The sequence below is a fragment of the Mauremys reevesii genome, linkage group 7 (genome assembly GCF_016161935.1).
Source record: "Mauremys reevesii isolate NIE-2019 linkage group 7, ASM1616193v1, whole genome shotgun sequence".
In the NCBI taxonomy this organism is placed as follows: domain Eukaryota; kingdom Metazoa; phylum Chordata; order Testudines; family Geoemydidae; genus Mauremys; species Mauremys reevesii.
The window spans coordinates 82311348-82328338 of NC_052629.1; the positions used below are offsets into that span (position 1 = coordinate 82311348).

At 44.1% G+C, this 16991-nt stretch overlaps 1 long non-coding RNA gene across 1 annotated transcript in view; it reads left to right on the plus strand.

Moving 5' to 3' along the window:
• Nucleotides 1-14382, plus strand: part of LOC120409032 — a 31788-nt gene extending 17406 nt beyond the window's left edge. Inside the window, exons 2-3 of the long non-coding RNA XR_005601062.1 lie at nucleotides 3379-3477; nucleotides 12550-14382. This is a non-coding gene — a long non-coding RNA (uncharacterized LOC120409032). The remainder of the gene's footprint in view (nucleotides 1-3378; nucleotides 3478-12549) is intronic.
• Nucleotides 14383-16991: the final 2609 nt, after the last annotated feature.

Sequence of the window (16991 nt, forward strand, 5' to 3'; positions counted from 1 at the left end):
TGTTTGGGATAGGTACAAGACAAAAGCTAGTATGCCTGTCTGTCATCTTTGTGTCTAATCCTTCAGTGAGCAACTACCTTCCCTGAGCAGAGATCCTTGTTTCATTTCAGTTACCTTTCCTTTTTTTCCCATCCGTGAAAGAAGGATTGTGTCTGTCCTCACCTTTCCCCACATGTGTCCTATTTTGAAACCTGGCATTCAAACCCAGTCCAACACCACCCCAAACCCACTAATTAGTAGTTGACAAGTTAGGAATGCGAAGCTGTGCCAGTCTGAATGTGTGAGATTTAAAAAAGCAAAATTATGAGAGATTTGACGGGTATCATTGAACCAGAGCAAACTTTTGTATTGTAAGACTGAGATTTTTTTTTAAAGGCCTTTAAAATTAGGGGGCCAGATTGTCACATTTACTCACACTAAGGTCACCTTACTTGGTGAGTAGTGCCAGTGATTTCAACATGGAGTAAAATGCTACTCAGTGTGAGGGAAGCAGGCAGAATCAGACCCAGAAATTATGGAGGCGGGTGTGGTGTGGGATTTGCAAACCCAAAATCCAGGAGTAGTTTTGATCCTATTTTACCTGACTCCACAAAATTCAGGGATGGGTGTGGATAAACACATCTGATATTTTTTTTTTTGGTTCAGTTCTACTTTAATATTAATCTGAAAGGCAAGAGTCCCCTCTCCAAGCGAGCTGGGTCTAGAAACTTTGTGGCTTGTAGTGCTGGTGATTATCTCACCTAAGAGGCGGGGCATCTTGTGGTGATTAATCTCTGACTCTAGTCGGTTACAAAATCTTATTCATAAAAAAGTCAATAAAACAGCATTCAAGTAAATAGATTGTCTTGCCTTGGACAAATTTCCTGGAATTTCATTCTAAATACACACATTTCCTGGCACCTTGGTTGTGGAAATACAGTAAGTTCCCTTTAAAGTCAAACATTGAAGTTTCAGTTGCCAACCCTGTCTTGCTATCTCTCTGTGTATCTGCTTCCCCCACGGATGCTCTGAAAAGTCACAGCTAGGTCACACATTCTGACTGTCTCTGTGCTACTTGTTGTTGTCATGTCTGCTTGGAGCACTAAGTTCAAAGGCCATTTCATATTGAACCAGGAAGATGAGTTTGTTCCATACATGTGCAGGAAATACAGCTTCAGGCTCCTGCTCATCTAAAACAGTCAGAGCCTTTCTGTAAATACAGGGACTTCTGCGAACATGAAAGGAAAAATGCTAGGGCCCTCCATGTCCTAATGAGGAAATTAAAGAATTCACACTGGGCCTGACAGTGCCATAGAGAGCTCTATTGACTTGAACAGGATTACTCAGCATCAAGGTTACAGAATTGGGCCCATTATTAGAGTCTTGTCCTATTTGAGGATGTGATATTTAGTTTTCTAGCCCAAGCAACTCACCTAGGTTAAGTTGCACTTAATTCCACAGAGACTGGTTTATGGGCAAAAGTACTCAAATTGTACATGAGTGCATCCATATTCAGCAAAGCACGTGCCCAAGTGCTTTGCCAAATCAGAGCCCAGGTGGCTTATGTGCTATGTCAGTATTGGTGCTTTCTGTGGAATGAGCATCAATGAATTCTATAGCCTGGAAAATTAGCACTAGTTTCCCACAGACACACAAAAAGTTCCCAATACCCCTGTCATGCTGGTGCAAATCAGGAGTGACTCTGAGTTGGCTAGGGTTACGCAAGGGTAAGTGAGAGGAGAGTGTGGCCCAGTGTTCATCAGTCTTTTGGTTTTTATAGAACTGTAGAAATGATGGGCTGGAAGATTCCTCAAGAGATGATCTAGTCTCTCTCTTCCTCTTCTCTGCCCCAACACCCGCAGGCAGGATTAGTTATACCTAGACCATCCCTGACAGATGTTTGGATACAGTTTTATGCTCCCCACTCATGCCCAGCTTAGGAGAGCCCAACACAGCCACAGAGTGGAGCATCAAAGGGGGGACCACAGATGTTAAGGGCCAGCTTCTCAAAAATTGCTCAGCACCTTAACTGTTCCCACTGCCACTTGCAACCAGATCTGTAGATGGGTTCGTTGCCTAATATGCACCTGGTGCTCTGGAAGACCTGTCCACTTATTCTGAGACCTACATGGGAGCTGAGCTCTCTTGAAAACTTGGCTCCAATTGTGGGTGCTGAGCTGTCTTAAAAATCTGGCCCTCCAGAATATTGTTCTTCCTCTGTTAAATTCTTTGTATTGATTTATAGCGGATGGGAGCTTAGGCCCAGATCCTCAAAGGCATGTAGGAAATCAACTCCCATTGATTTAAATGGGAGTTAGACTTGCCTGCCTTTGAGGAGCTGGGCCTTAGACAGTAAATCCAGTATCCATCCAGATCCTTCTCTACGCTCTCACCTGGCTGGACAGGAGGTTCTGGTCACTTGGGTGGAGCATGAGGCCTTAGGCGACCAGTGGCAGACAGCAAGCATGGAAAAAGCTGTGTCCCATTGCCCATCCCCCTGATCCATGCACTCCCCTTAGTGTATCCAGGAGCCTCATGTATAACAAAAGCGCATGCCGGTGTATGCTATTGTGTAGCTAGATACATACTTTCTAATGGCTCAGGAATCTTGTCCTGCAGCTTTGTGCCTCACAGAGGCCCCAAGGTCTTTACACCTTTGTAACCGCACTCCCAGCTGCTTTAATATAACAAAGCTCTTTGTGAAGCTGGACTATAGACTTTTGCAGTCTGTGCCTCTCTGAATGGAGCTGTGAATGGTAGGTTGGTTGCTTCTTGGCTGGTACTGTAGAGGGGAAACAGAGAGGAACTTGCCTGGGTACTACTTGGTTCCTCCAGAGCATCTCAAAATCTCTGTGACATGGTTAGTATTGTATTTCTGCTGTAGCCTCCCCGGTCAGCGTTTCACAGTTGTCATAGGCACTGATCCCCCTCTCCCAGGCTGTGTTGGGAAAGGTATTAAATGCCCACTAATTTAATAACCAAATCCTATGGCTACAGATTCAGAGTCCTGTCCTCAGCTGGTGGAAATCAGCGAAATTGACTGACCTCAATAGAACTACACTGCTGTACACTAGCTAAGGATCTGGCCCTCCATTTTTAATAACAGCCCAGGGCCTTTTACTTCCTTCGCTCATCGTCACCAGAGATGGAATGAAGTTTGCACTGAGTCTAAGGCTTGTGGGCCTGAGACTCTTCCGTTCCGACGCTGGTATAAATCAGGAGTGAGATGACTGATGTGAGTGGAATTGCATTAACATGAAACTGGTGGAAGAGGGATATCAGGCCCCAGGGTTCATTGTGCTGGGGATGGAGGGAGGAAGGAGAGAGAGAGAATGTGTTTTTGCACTTCCTAATGAATTTGGACTCTAGAATGACAGTCTGTTTTTTGTTCCTTTTTAGAGCGGCATACAGCTGATCTAAACTGGGGCAGCGCATCTCTGGAAGTTGTCTTTCCATGGAGAACTCGTTAAAGTGCTTTTTATGGAGATCTTCCCTCAGGTTAGAAATCCTTCTGGGTTGTTTTTTTCCGAACACAGTTAATGTACAGCTCCCTCAATAGCTTGTGCAAACATTAACCTGCCATTCTAAAAGTGGAAACCGGAGGGGCCTGCCAAGAAGAGCTGGTCAGTGCAGGTCCCATGAATCATGTAACCAGCTCATTGGCTCACGGTGACAGCTCTCTTACTGACACAGGGAAGGGGGAGGGAACGTGACTCATTTCTCAAGCTGCTACCTTTAGGTTATGGAAACTGTTGTCAGGGAGTGCAGAACTGGGCCAGAAGTAAATGAACTGGAACAAGGAAGGCAGTGGTGATTTTTTACAGCTTGGAGGAGGAGCGGGGTGTGAGGCAGTGAGTGTGCAGTGCCCGTTCCTATTTAATTTATTGCTTTGAATAGCTACATGTACCCGATCTCCTTGTCTCAGAAAAGCTGGGGAGGAAATGAGTTAATTAGGATCAGGAGGGCATTGTTTCTGAATTCAATTTCAGCTGAGATTCAATTGCTGCCCGCCGCTGGTGCCAACTCAGATTTCAAAATGTGGCACTTGTGCTTTTGGAGACAGCAGCAGCAGGCTTACGCTGTGTGCATCTTAGCTGCTCGCTTAGAGAGCTTCATCTAATTAGCATTGAAAGCCCTGGCACTCTGGGGTAATAAAGCAAGAAATTCATACTAATGAGTAATGTGAGGCGGTGTTCAGGCAGGAAATTTCTCAACTGGAACCACACACATGAAATATCCTGGGGAATAGTAAGAAAAACAAAGGGAGAAATTGAAAGGAATTGGCTGGTTTGGGTGAGGAAGCTGGGGAAGGGAGATGTGAATCCTACATAATGGGAAAGAGGAAAATACTTTTCATTACTCACACACCCACTGGCTCAGAACACCCATCAACATTCAAGGTGTCTGCTAGTCAAATTGAGGTCTGACCTTCTCAAGCAGCCCATGTCTTTCTCATGAGATGAACCTAAATTCTGCATCTGAGCACCCCAAAACTTTTGTATGGTCAGAGTAGGAGCAGCCATACCTGATCCAGCCAGTCCAGCATCTTGTCTCTGACAATAGCCAGGATTAGGTGCTTCAGAGGAAGATTGAAGAAACACCATTCTAAAACCACCTACCCATGGGGGCAATTTGTTCATGCTGTCTCTCTGTTAGCAGTTGGTTTATCATCTCAAAGCATTAGGGGTCACATTTTTTTATACATCTCTCCTATCTAACAGGTTTCAGAGTAGCAGCTGTGTTAGTCTGTATCAGCAAAAAGAACAGGAGTATTTGTGGCACCTTAGAAACTAACAAATTTATTTTGAGCATAAGCTTTCGTGGGCTACAGCCCACTTCATAGGATGCATAGAATGGAACATGCAGTAAGAAGATATCTAACATACAGAGAACACAAAAAGGTGGAAGTACCTATCTAACATAACTGTGGGTGTTCTTGCTGAAGAGCTAGTCCTGTCTGAGTCCTCCCAAGCATGGAGAATATCTTGTGGCAAGGAGTTACTTTTTATACAACATAATTAACCCATGTATTTCAGCATTAAAATTGCCTGTCGGTTTCATGAATGACCCCTGCCTGCCTGTCTGTATATGATTATGTCAGTTTACAACTAATGAATAGTGTAGAGAAACAAATTACAGAAGCAGAAGGGATCAGAACTATTTGTGGTAAACCATTTACTGGGTCTGTCCGGCTCTGTCCTGACTTGTCTATGAATAAATAATGGCTTCAGCCGATGTATTCAGAGGTTTTAGGGCCAGGAGGGACTATTAGATAATCTAGTCTGACCTCCTGCATAACACAGGATGTAAGAGACTAGGGTCTTTCAGAAGATCCTATGGGGTTTAGGAGCCCAAATCTTTCCATTTCAGTGACAATTAGGTACCTAACTTCCTTGGGCACCAGCCTTGGTGAGTTTCAGGTAGAAGTTTGGCCAAGCAGGATGTATCCACTAAGACTGTGTGGCCTTTCCTTTCATAGACAGGCAGTGCAGCCTAGTGGATAGAGCATGGGACTGACTCGGGAGACCTGTGTTCTATTCCTGTGACTGACCTGCTGCGTGATTTTGGGTCAGTTAATTTCCTGCTCTGTGCCTCTGTTTCCCCATCTGTAAAAGGCCACACCTTGGTAAGTGCTTTGAGCTCCACTGATGAAAAGTGCTATAGAAGAGCTGGCGGGTGAAAGGTGTTACTGAATCTCAGTGTATGTACTGAAGTTGCCAGTAGCACAACAGTACTCATCTGCATCTCCCCCTTCCTAGGTTTTTCAAGCAACACTCTTCTTCTGGGAAAAGAGAGCCCTCCTTTTCAGGTCCACATTAATACAAAAGGGAAACAGCATAGACTTAATCCCATTTGGATCATGGCCTTTAGTCTGGTGGAAGATTTATGACACTTCATTTGAGAGGCCTCAATTCTGAGCTCAGTTAGGTGGATCTATATGTATTGTAGTTCAGACTGAAACTCTATTGAATTGCCTAATATTGTTGATCCTTGAGTTGGACTCAAAGCAGAAGCCAGCAGCAGCATTTCTCTAACCTTCACTGCTGTCATCGTGCTGTGGGCATGACTTGGAAAAGGGAGAATAATGACTAATTGCAGGTAAATGTTAAATCACTGGGGCCAGAGAAAGGGAAAAGCTGATCAGTTGGAGAGATGTAAATGGTATGTCCTAAAACCTATTAAAATTGGGGCTTATGATTTAGTTAAAATTAAACCTGACCTACTACTAGCCTCTGTTTCCTAAAGTATTAGGACAGAAATTGCCAGCAGAACAGAGTAATTGTTTATCCAGTTTGGTGTCCTATCTCCATCAGCGGCTTTTGATAGATGATTGAGATGAGGACGCAAATCCTGTATAATAGGCCAGATTCACGGACATTAGTGGAGTTACATCAGCAGAGATGTTGGCTCAACAATCTAACTGCGCCGTACTGTTCCCTGGAAGAAGAATTCCTTCCGGACCTCAGCCATCAATCAGTGTATGCCCTGAAGGATGAGCAATGAATAGCTCTTATCGTTTTACCTTTAGCTAGTTGTATTGTAGGCTTAGCTGGTATAAATCAATGTAGCTCCAGTGACTCATGACGCCTCAGCTGAAGATCTGTCCCTCTCTTCCTACTCATATGAAGTACTAGTGGCTTTGTGCAGTATGTTTTTTCTAAAGGGAAATGCACGTGCAGTTGCTTTATTATATTGCAGCCATCTTCTAAAGCAACCAGTTCAAAGATTGGTCTCCCTTTGGCACACTTACTTTACACCCATTTCTCTCAAATGAATAATCCTCTGATGCATCTCACGTGGTGCATGTTTATGCTGCAAAGATTCAAGCTTTGATGCCCCTGGAGCCTCATGGGTGAGCCATGTAGTTTTAAACAACAGGAGAAGCTTAGAAAATCTGGGGAACTTCTGTTTTAGCTGCTTTGATTCTGTACTGACCTCTCTCTCTCTCTCACCATTGGGCTGCTGCAGAGTTTCTGGTTTCAGAGGGATGCCTGATAACATATTTTGGGAGAATCCTGTTTGGCTTTTCTACAAGTTCCTTAACAGCTTAGGTCCAGATTCTGATGCCTTTTCCATAGGAACATTACCATCATACAGGTACATCTGAGTGGTCATTCTAGTTCAGTGTCTCCCAATAGCTTCCAGAACCAGCTGCTTCAGAGGAAAATGCAAGGAACCCCTCAGTAGAAAGTTGTGGGATAATCTGCCGCCTAAGCAGGTCTCATCCTAATGCCTAGTAGTTGGAGATAAAACCTGAGGTATATATCCTTGTCATTTATTTCAGTGGGACTAGCCATGGAGTAAGGTGCTATTCACCATGTGTAAAGGTATCAGAATCTGGCCCACTGGCAGCAAGTCACATGAATGGTGTTCAAGGCCTGTTGAAGTCCAGAGGAATATTCCTACAGACTTCACAGGGCTCTGGATGAGACCCCTCTCCCCAGCCAATGCAGTGGAGGTACCTATCAGCAGTGACTTCTCAGAGATCAAGGAAGGTGAGGAACCTTGCAGGCTGCAGGAACCCCAATAACTGTGGGGTGTCACAACGCTTTCACAGAAGAACCCTGGCATGGGAGGTTTACAGACACACATCCCTGGGGCAGATTTTCAGAAGTGCCAGTGGGATTTAGGAACACACACTGAAAAGCCAACGGGCCTTGTGCTTCAAATTCATGAGGCTCTCTTGAAAACCACCCCTCTTAATAATAAATAATAATAAAAAGAACTTGCATTAGAATTCCCTTCTCTCTCATCAGTCTGCTCCATAGTTAGGAGAGCATCTTTAAAAGCAAAGACCAGGGAGCCAGGAGGCTGGAGTTACTGGAGGCAGGACCGTAGAGAGGGTTGTGGCTGTACGAGAAAGGAACCTCAAGTCAGGAGATGCCAGGAGGTGCCAAAGGGAAAAGTTTGCAGGGAGAAAAAAATGGTGATGTGTATCCCTTGCTCCACTAATTTTGGGGGGGAAGTGTGAGGGGAAGAAACAGTCCCCGGTTACAGCCAAGAAAAGAGTCCCTCTAACAGTCAGAGCTCTGAGCTCCAGAACAATTCCTCCTTTAAGAGAAAAGGGTGACTGTTCTCTATGGCGCATGCTGTCTTTGCCCATAGCTGTTTCACTCTGAGGCGGTAAGTAACTTGTCTCAAAGGTCTTGTTTGCACTCGATGCAGCTTTTGAAATCCTGAGTCACTCTTTACCCAAACTCACCCTTAGATACATCTGTTTGCTCTGTGGTTATATAATGGTTGGGAAAGTCCTTGAGTGCAAAGAAAGAGGAACCTTTGACTGCATCTTAAAACTCAGCCCTGCTTGTATAATGAGAAGTTAAAATATCATTTTTAGCAATTGAGTCCCTTAATGAATCATCCCTGATTTCAGCATAACAGCTTTGCAAGCCCCAGAGTTGAATTTGGTTGTGCTTTTGGGATGGGAGATCTTTATGGATTTTGAATTCAAGACGAGCCCTATGAACCCGTGTGTTCCAAATTGCTCCCACTCAGGACCGGTTCTAGGCATCACCGTTCCAACCATGTGCTTGGGGTGACACATTTAATGGGCAGCGCTCCGGCCCTTTGGGGGTGGGGGGGCGGCACTTTTCAAGGCTGCACTTTTTTTTTTTTTCTTTTTTTCTTGCTTGAGGCAGCAAAAAACCTGGGCGGCAAAAAACCTCCCACTCTAAATCACCCTCCAAGAATCCGATGAATAGGTTTCCCCTTGCCATCATTACTCACTGATAACTTTGAGTCGGTACTCGTGACTCCAGCTGATTCAATGTGGGAGCAATGAGAGACTCTGAAGGACAACAAGCAATTACACTTATCAATAGGCGCTGGGGTGCTCAGCTCCTTAGAATACAGAACTGAGCAGCTTCACACTTGGCTTTTGCTGTCAATGTTATGGAGATCTAAAAAAAATCAAGTTCAGAAGAAAATTGGTTGAAAGTTTAACATTGGAAAGCCCCTGGAAAATCTTCTTTGAGCAATGAAGAGAGCTTTTGATTAATAAAACCACCACTGCATTTCTTATAGAACACTTCTTACCCACCGATCTCCAAGCCCTTCACAATCTCTTAGTCTAGTTATCTTCGCAAGAGCTCTGGGAAGAAGGGAATCATCATTATCATCCTCACTTTGCAGATGGGAAATGAGGCACAAAGAGGCTAAATGACTTGCCCAAAGTCCCACGGGAAGTCTATGTAGAGCAGGGAATTGAACACGGGTTTCCCATGTCCTCCATCAGTGCCTAACTGCTAAAACCACTCCTCTCAAAGGAGTCTGCAAATCAAATTACATTTGAAGTTGCAGCCACTGTTACATTGTCCAAATGTTCGCAAATCAGCTGTGGACTGAGCCCATGCATGGAGAGAGGTAGCACCAGAAAAGTTTAGCTGAGCCAGTAATCAGCAACTGAAAAACGGGAGGGTTGAAGGGAAACCTTAGGTATAGCTGGCACGGCATATAAAGTTAAATAGAAACGCAAATGATTATCAAGTTCCCCTTTTGAAATCATACAAGATCTTTTAATGCAAAGAGACTGGACAAAAATCCTGCCACCTCAATCTTTGTTCTCAGATCCAACAGAGCAGCAAACCCCCCTCTTCTGGCCTAGTGCATTTGTTAATGATCCTTTCCCGGCTGGGTGCATTACAATGGAATATGCAGGCATTTCTGTAGTAAGAGCCTTTTCCACAATGTACAGAGATTGGGGTTAGCCTTCCTTAGCGCTTGTCTTTGCCGGACAGGGCTCCCAGTCGCTCTCTGCCAACTGCACTCACTTAATTCCTTCCCTTTGTTCCTGTGTTTCCAGCCTCCTTTTTGCACCTTAGGGCCACATCTTTCAACCTGGGTCACCCTGGGTGCAGAGGAAAAAAGAGAGGGAGAAGATGTAAAGACAGCAACGTGTTGGCCAACGACTCCAAGAAGGTGAAACAATAGAAAATCAGACTGGAGCCACATGTACTTCCTAATTAGGCAGTTGACTTTCATCTGGCCATTAGTTTTCAATCAACAGCCCTCAACTTCCCATGGTTATTATGGGTTCACATTCCCTTATTTTCCTCCTAAGTCTAGAGAATTAAGGGAGTTTCCCTAACCCTGCTGTTTAGGAACTATTCCCTCTCAGGTAAGCAGTAGTGAGAAGCTGATGCTTATCTGAAACCTCCAATCTTAATCTCTTACCCTCATCTCCACAAAGGTATTTAGGTGCTTAGCTTCTATTGGTTTTTCATTTTCCTTTAAATCCTGTCCATTTCAGTCACATGGCATCAGGCAGATGATGATAAACCCATCTGGCTTTGCTGGCAAGGATATTAGCAAAGCCCCCAAACCCCAGAAGATCGTGCAGGAAATAATTAGGAATGTCTCTTGACTCCAGCTTCAGGGATAGTGAGTGGAAGCCTTGGTATGGGGCCTGGGGTGACTGCTGGAAATGAATGCACTGTTCTCATTACCTAATCACGCTAGTCTTAAGAGACAGGAAAAGCCTTGAGACACAGGCAAATCAGCTAATTAGCAGAGAGTGCTTCCAGCTCCCTGAACAGAGCATTGTAAAGAAATAGGGGAGTAAACAATTCTGTTTATGAATCAGTGTTTGTTTATGTTTATTTGTTTGAAATGATGATGAGCAAACAACTCTCTCACTATGCTGTCTGGACCTAATTTTTCCATTGCCTAGTGAAAAGTGAGGAGGAAAAGCTACCATTGTGCCCACGGAGTGTAATGCATCCAGTCTGATCCTGGTGTCAACGGCCACAGGGCAGGGCAGTGGCGAATCAGGCCCATTATTTGTGTCTGGCATTCTCATGAGCCTTGAAAAAGTTGGCTGCACAATGGGCAAAATGAAAGCTCGGTAAATTAGGTGGCTTAAACCTCCATTCCTGTTAAGCACCATTGGCCCTGCTGCCTGGTGTTGTCTGGACTGTCTGTTTGTAGAGCCATCAAGAGGCAGAGATGTCATTGAAACTGACAGTAGGACTATGCACTAGGGAATCAGAATGACTGGTGGCATCTGCTGTGCCACATCTGAGCCACTCTTCTCCAGGAAGGGTTTCTGTCCCAGCTGATGATAGGAATCTTCTAACAGGAGAGAACTGATGTGTCATCTTACAGCAGTGGCATAGCTGAGTGTGGCATATGACAAGGCTCCCAGCTTTGACATCTCTGTTAAGGCTAAAAAGTGTCTCTTGCTCCTGTTTCTCCTAAAAGGAGAATGAGGCAAGGGTGGGGTTTTTCCCCCCCATCTCCCTTCTATTTAAATGTAATTTGTTTTTTATGGAAAACATCCTTGTTTGTTTCAAATCTTCAGATTTTTCTGTTAAAAAAACAAAAAAACCAGATAATTTAAAATTTTGAGGCTTTTGGAAACCGAAACCCCAAACCCTTTCCTAATTTCTAAATGAGTGACTGAAATCATTTAGATTGTAAATGTTTTGGGGCAAGGACCTCTCTTTATTATGTTTTTTGTACAGCATCTGGCACAATGGGGCTGTGGTTGGGGCTCCTAGACACTACTGCAATACAAATAATAAACACTATACATACAGTGCCTTCAATTTAATTTGATCACTGGTACATTGGGTCCCTCATCAAATTTGATCAAAACTTCACAAACTGAATAACTGTTAATAAAACAAATGCAACTTTTGCCATTTATTTGTTACTTTTGCTCACATTGGGCCGATTATCGTTGGATCATTGATTCAACCATTGGCTCAAGACAGTTGTCATATAATTATAATAAGGATGAGACCTTTTGAATGAAGAAGAAACCGCTCCCTTCCCCCGGCCCCTTGTTGGCTTTTCAGGAGCTAGTGGGAAAGGAGTGTGGGAACTTTAGTTCTGTCCCCATGTGACCGGAGTTCACATCTCAATAAGTAACCACCACAATTGCCGCCATTGTTGGCAGTCTCAGCAGAGAGGCCAAAGACTCAATGGGCCATGGAGATGGAACTCCAGCCTTGCCCTTAGAAGAGGTCAGGGTCAGGGAACACGGACAGAATGTAGTGTAAGGGGAAGCTATTATTTGTGGATAAACAGAGGATATCAGTCTTCATGGCTGTCAATCTAGCATCTTTCACCAGCAATAAATTCGCACAAATTTAAAATGACTTAACAAAAAAAGGGAGCCAAGAAAAAACTGTCATAACAAAGGTAGTGACATCTGAGAGCCCCATTGTGCTAGATGCTGGGCAAGACATTACGGGATTGCTATTCCAAATTTTAGCTCTTTGGTTGCATAGATTAGAGGGGCACAATTTATCTCAAAGATGACCGTGAGAGCATCAATGAACATTTACACTTGCAAAATGGGGAATCTCGCATGCAACAGGCACTTAATGTGCAAGTACCTGTTTGCACATACAATTTTCCCTTATGCGCACATATATGCGCATATCTTATCAATTACACCCTCGGCGCATACCACGTATGATATTCTCCTTGGTGGTCATCTGGGTTGCAAGATCAGTCACTTAATTCTGTCAAAGCACTTCCAAATGGACTGGATTGAAATGAGCAAAAAGCTAAACAAAATATGCTAACAGTAAGTTAATATTCACCCCACTCTTCTGATTCCAGAATGTCCGATCAGGTGTGCCAAATTCTTCTCCTCCTCTTTCATCATCTCTCCAGTGAGAAGGAAGAGTCCTCTTCATGGGAAATAGATGTTACTATCCCCAGCTGCTGCCTAAGCCTACATGATTGTCAGCTAAACGTTAAGAGATGCAAAAACTGCTTCCAGCCAAGACAATCATAGCATGAATCCTATCTGTTTGGTCAGCTGGAGGCTTCCTCATAGGTCTCCTGGCTGCACTGCTACATCAAAGGAAATATGCTAACTTGGGATGAGCTCTTGCTGCACAATTCAGAGCTGGGCCTGAAGTTTGAATACTTCAGTTTCTGGTGTGTTTGGAGTTGATGTTTGTTTAGCCATTTACTCTATTATGAAAACTGGGACCAGCATTTGAATAAGGAATTTTGCCCTCTGCCCTGGGTATTTAGATCTGGGGGGTTGGTTCAGGCCCAGCACTAGTGCAAATTGTTTTTGCTTTTCAGTAATGTGGGATTTTGCTGGATGTAACAGTAGTGCAAAACATCCAAGGGCCAGGCCTAACTCAGGGTGTGCATAGACTGCTGTTAGAGGTGTGAGTGCAGCACATGGAGCCAGCCCTACCTAGCTCAAATAACAATAGCACTGAAGCCATATCCAGGGCCCTGACCAGGTGTGCAAAGCCCATGCTAAGGCCACACTGCTAGCACTGTAGAAGTATCCCAAGTCCTTACTCTCTCAAATTCCCCACTGAAGTCGGGGGAGCTAAGTCTGCTCTTCCACTGGTTTTAAGTACCGTTACTCTCCCTGGGTTACTCCTCATTTATAGTGGTGGAAGTGGGGATCAGGATTTGGCCCATTTTTCACTTTGTGACAGACGTGCTCTGATCTCTTGTGCTCAGTCACCTTCCCAAATCACAAGAATCCCTGGTGAGACATTCCATGCTAACCTGACCTGCTTCTGTGCAGCAGTGGAAATCACATAAGTCTAAAGATTCCTGCTCTCTTGTTCATGTTTGAAAATTCTCTGAATTACTGGCAATTTTGTGTGAATACCTTTCCGAAAAGAGGAAACTCTCTAAAGGTTTTCAGTTGTCGTCTGTTTCTAAATGACCCTGCTATCTGCATGCTGAGTCAGCTGTTTGTCATGTACAGGGGTTAAGTAGCTGCAATATAATCCTGCCTCAGGGTTATTTCATGTACATCCCCTGTTCAGTGGTTTTGAATTTCCCTAAAATATATTCACATAAATTTAGGCAGCAAAGAGAAAATCCCCCCACAGTGCATGTTTGTGCTTATGCTCCATGACTTGGCCTCAAATGTCATTGCACCACTGGGAAAACGACCTTGATCATGAAATACCACAGGCCTGTTTTTCTTTATTTTTGTAAAACTTTTTCCATGTGTAGGCATAGAATGTCTTCTGCATAATACTCACTCTGCACTGGAATATCTTTTGTATCCTAGGTCAGGTGTGTGCTGGAAGCCACTGTCCAGTGTATACTGTGGAGTGAGTGATTTAGTCCAGTTCCCATTCAAGTCAATAAGAGCCTTTCCATTGACTATATTAGGAGCTGAATCCTTAGGCCCTCGCTCTGTTTTTAATTGGGCAAAATTCTCATAGGTTAGGGTCGTTATGATTCAGTTTTTATTCAGCCCTTGTTCAGGAAAACTTCCATTGGCTCCTCAGAATTAGGACCTCAGGAGCTGGCCCCCTGTATGCAGACTCACAGTAAGCTTGCTGTAGGCTGGTGCTGTTAGTCCATCTGTGACAAATGACATACCCCATCAGTCCACCAGTAGTACTATTTGTAACCCAGGGGTAGCCTGAGAGATTCGTATTTATTGACCTTAGGTAAAATCAGCGAACTTCTCAACTGCCAACATTGTTGGCAACATTTTGAGGCCTAGCCTAGGACTTTGATTTCTCCATCCTTCACTTGTGAATTAAGGCCTTGTGGGCAGAAGGAAAGAAGGGGAAAAATGCAAAAATAGATCCATTAATTTGAATAAATACAGATACGTTCTGTAAAACTAAAAGGCTGTGCTTAGCAGTACATTAAACTTAGCTAGAGGGAGCTGGAGGGAAAGGGCAGAGGTATTTTTAGGTAACAGGAACTGGCTTTTTTTTTTAAAAATGGTGAGATTTGTTTCTATAATAAATGCTGCTTCATGGCATGAGGGACAATATAAAGACAGAGGCAAAGGGCAGAACATCTTTTATGTTGGTGCGTGGGCAAGGAGAAATAACATGCTGTAAATATTGTAGCTGACACAGCACAGACCTATTTGGACTGGAATATAGGGCAGTAAAAGCCATCAGGTGATTCCTGGGTGCTTTGTTAAATCTGCCAGGTAGTTAAGAGAAAGCAGATCAGGAAATAAATATGGCAGATAAGGGTGGCTTGTAGGGAGACCAGCACCTCCTATGACCGTGAAAGGGTTTAATGATTAACTGCATGGAAAAACTAAAAAAGAGGGAACGTGCTTCCAGGGGTCACACAAGATTGCTCTGTTGCACCATTAACTTGATAGCTGCCTTAACAGAGCCAGGGACTGGTCTGCCTGGACCTCCTCATGGAATATGAGCCATGAGCGAATTTTAAGCTGCTTTTAGGATCTGAGATCAAAGAGCAACTGGATTCCAAGGTTTGAGTGCAGCATCCAGAACATCTGACTGTGAGGGAAGACCTGAAAGGCCCTGGAAGAATCCTCATGGGGAATTCTAGACTCAAATGAAAACCATCCCAGCAAAATGTAAACAAAGGGGAGGGCAACGTGACTTTAACGGGTGTTTGGGGAAAAGATGGGAAGAAGAATGAGCACTTTGCCAGAGTAAGAACTGCAGGATTTGGCCTATAGGTATTACAGGGCCAGATGCACTGATTTACACCAGTTGAGGATCTCCTGTGAAGCCCATTTACACTAGATGAAGCTTTGGCCCTAGGATACTATTTTGAATGATTTTCTGTCAGTTTCCTTAAGAACTGCTGATAGCAGCATATGGCCATAAAAGTAACTCTTACCAACCGATCCCTATTTGGTAGTCTGTGGCTCTACCCTTGTTGCGTGATGTACAGCACAAAATGGGCCTGATTTTCCTCACTGACATCAGTGTAACTACATGTGCTTCAGTGGAGTTACTCCTGATATGCAGCAGTGTAAGGGAAAATGAGCTACTGGCCCTGTGTATTTTACTTCAGTGGATTAGGAGCCTTACTGAAAGACAGTGGAATTTAGGCCCTTACGTTAAAATGTTACCCTTTGTCCTTTACCTATAACAGCAAATACAGCACAATGGGCAGATCCTCAGCTGGCTTTAAATCAGTATAACTCCATTGGAGGAAATGGAGTCTAGGCAATTTAGACCAACTAAGGAGCTGGTGCAGAATATTAGAACTGCTGCAATACCAACTGGTGGGCATCATGAATGAACTAAGGTTGGGACATATATATAGTCTTTAGGTAGTCTTTTATATAACACTACCTATAAGACTATATATATGTAACATATATAATCTAATAATACACACACATATACACCTAGCCAGGGGCGGCTTTATGAACTACGAGGCCCGATTTGAATACCCAGCGGCGGTCCGGGGCTTTGGCGGCAGGGGGTCCACACCGGGTCTTCCACAGCACCGAAGGACCCCCCCCCCGCCACCGAAGACCCAGAGTGCTCCCCCTCCCCTGCTGCCGAAGTGCTGCCAAAGACCCGGAGTGGACTGGGTGAGTTTAAAAAAAAAAATTAAAAAGGCGCCTAAGGCACGGGGCCCGATTCCAGGGAATTGGCCTAAAGCCGGCCCTGCATAACATAAGAACATAACATAAGAGAGGCCGTACCGGGTCAGACCAAAGGTCCATCTAGCCCAGTATCTGTCTACCGACAGTGGCCAATGCCAGGTGCCCCAGAGGGAGTGAATCTAACAGGCAATGATCAAGTGATCTCTCTCCTGCCATCCATCTCCATCCTCTGACGAACAGAGGCTAGGGACACCATTCTTACCCATTCTGGCTAATAGCCATTTATGGACTTAGCCACCATGAATTTATCCAGTCCCCTTTTAAACATTGTTATAGTCCTAGCCTTCACAACCTCCTCAGGTAAGGAGTTCCACAAGTTGACTATGTGCTGCGTGAAGAAGAACTTCATGCACCCAGCTGTAAGTCTACCTGTGAGTTACCTCATGAGTGACAAAAAGAGAGCTAGTTCCCTACAGTATAACAGAGCCTGGATATTTAGAATTGCATTTGTACAATTGGGTATGCAAAAATGCACACTTATAATTTGTTCACACAGTGTTTGCAAGTGCATAAGTGACCACAGTAGCTGCTGGATCAATTGGCTACACATTTACCAATGAATGTACGTGTAATCATGAGGACTGCATGCACAAATGATGCATACAGATTTGTCTAATCATCTTGGCCTAGATACCTACTATGTGATCATTTCTCAGAAAAATAA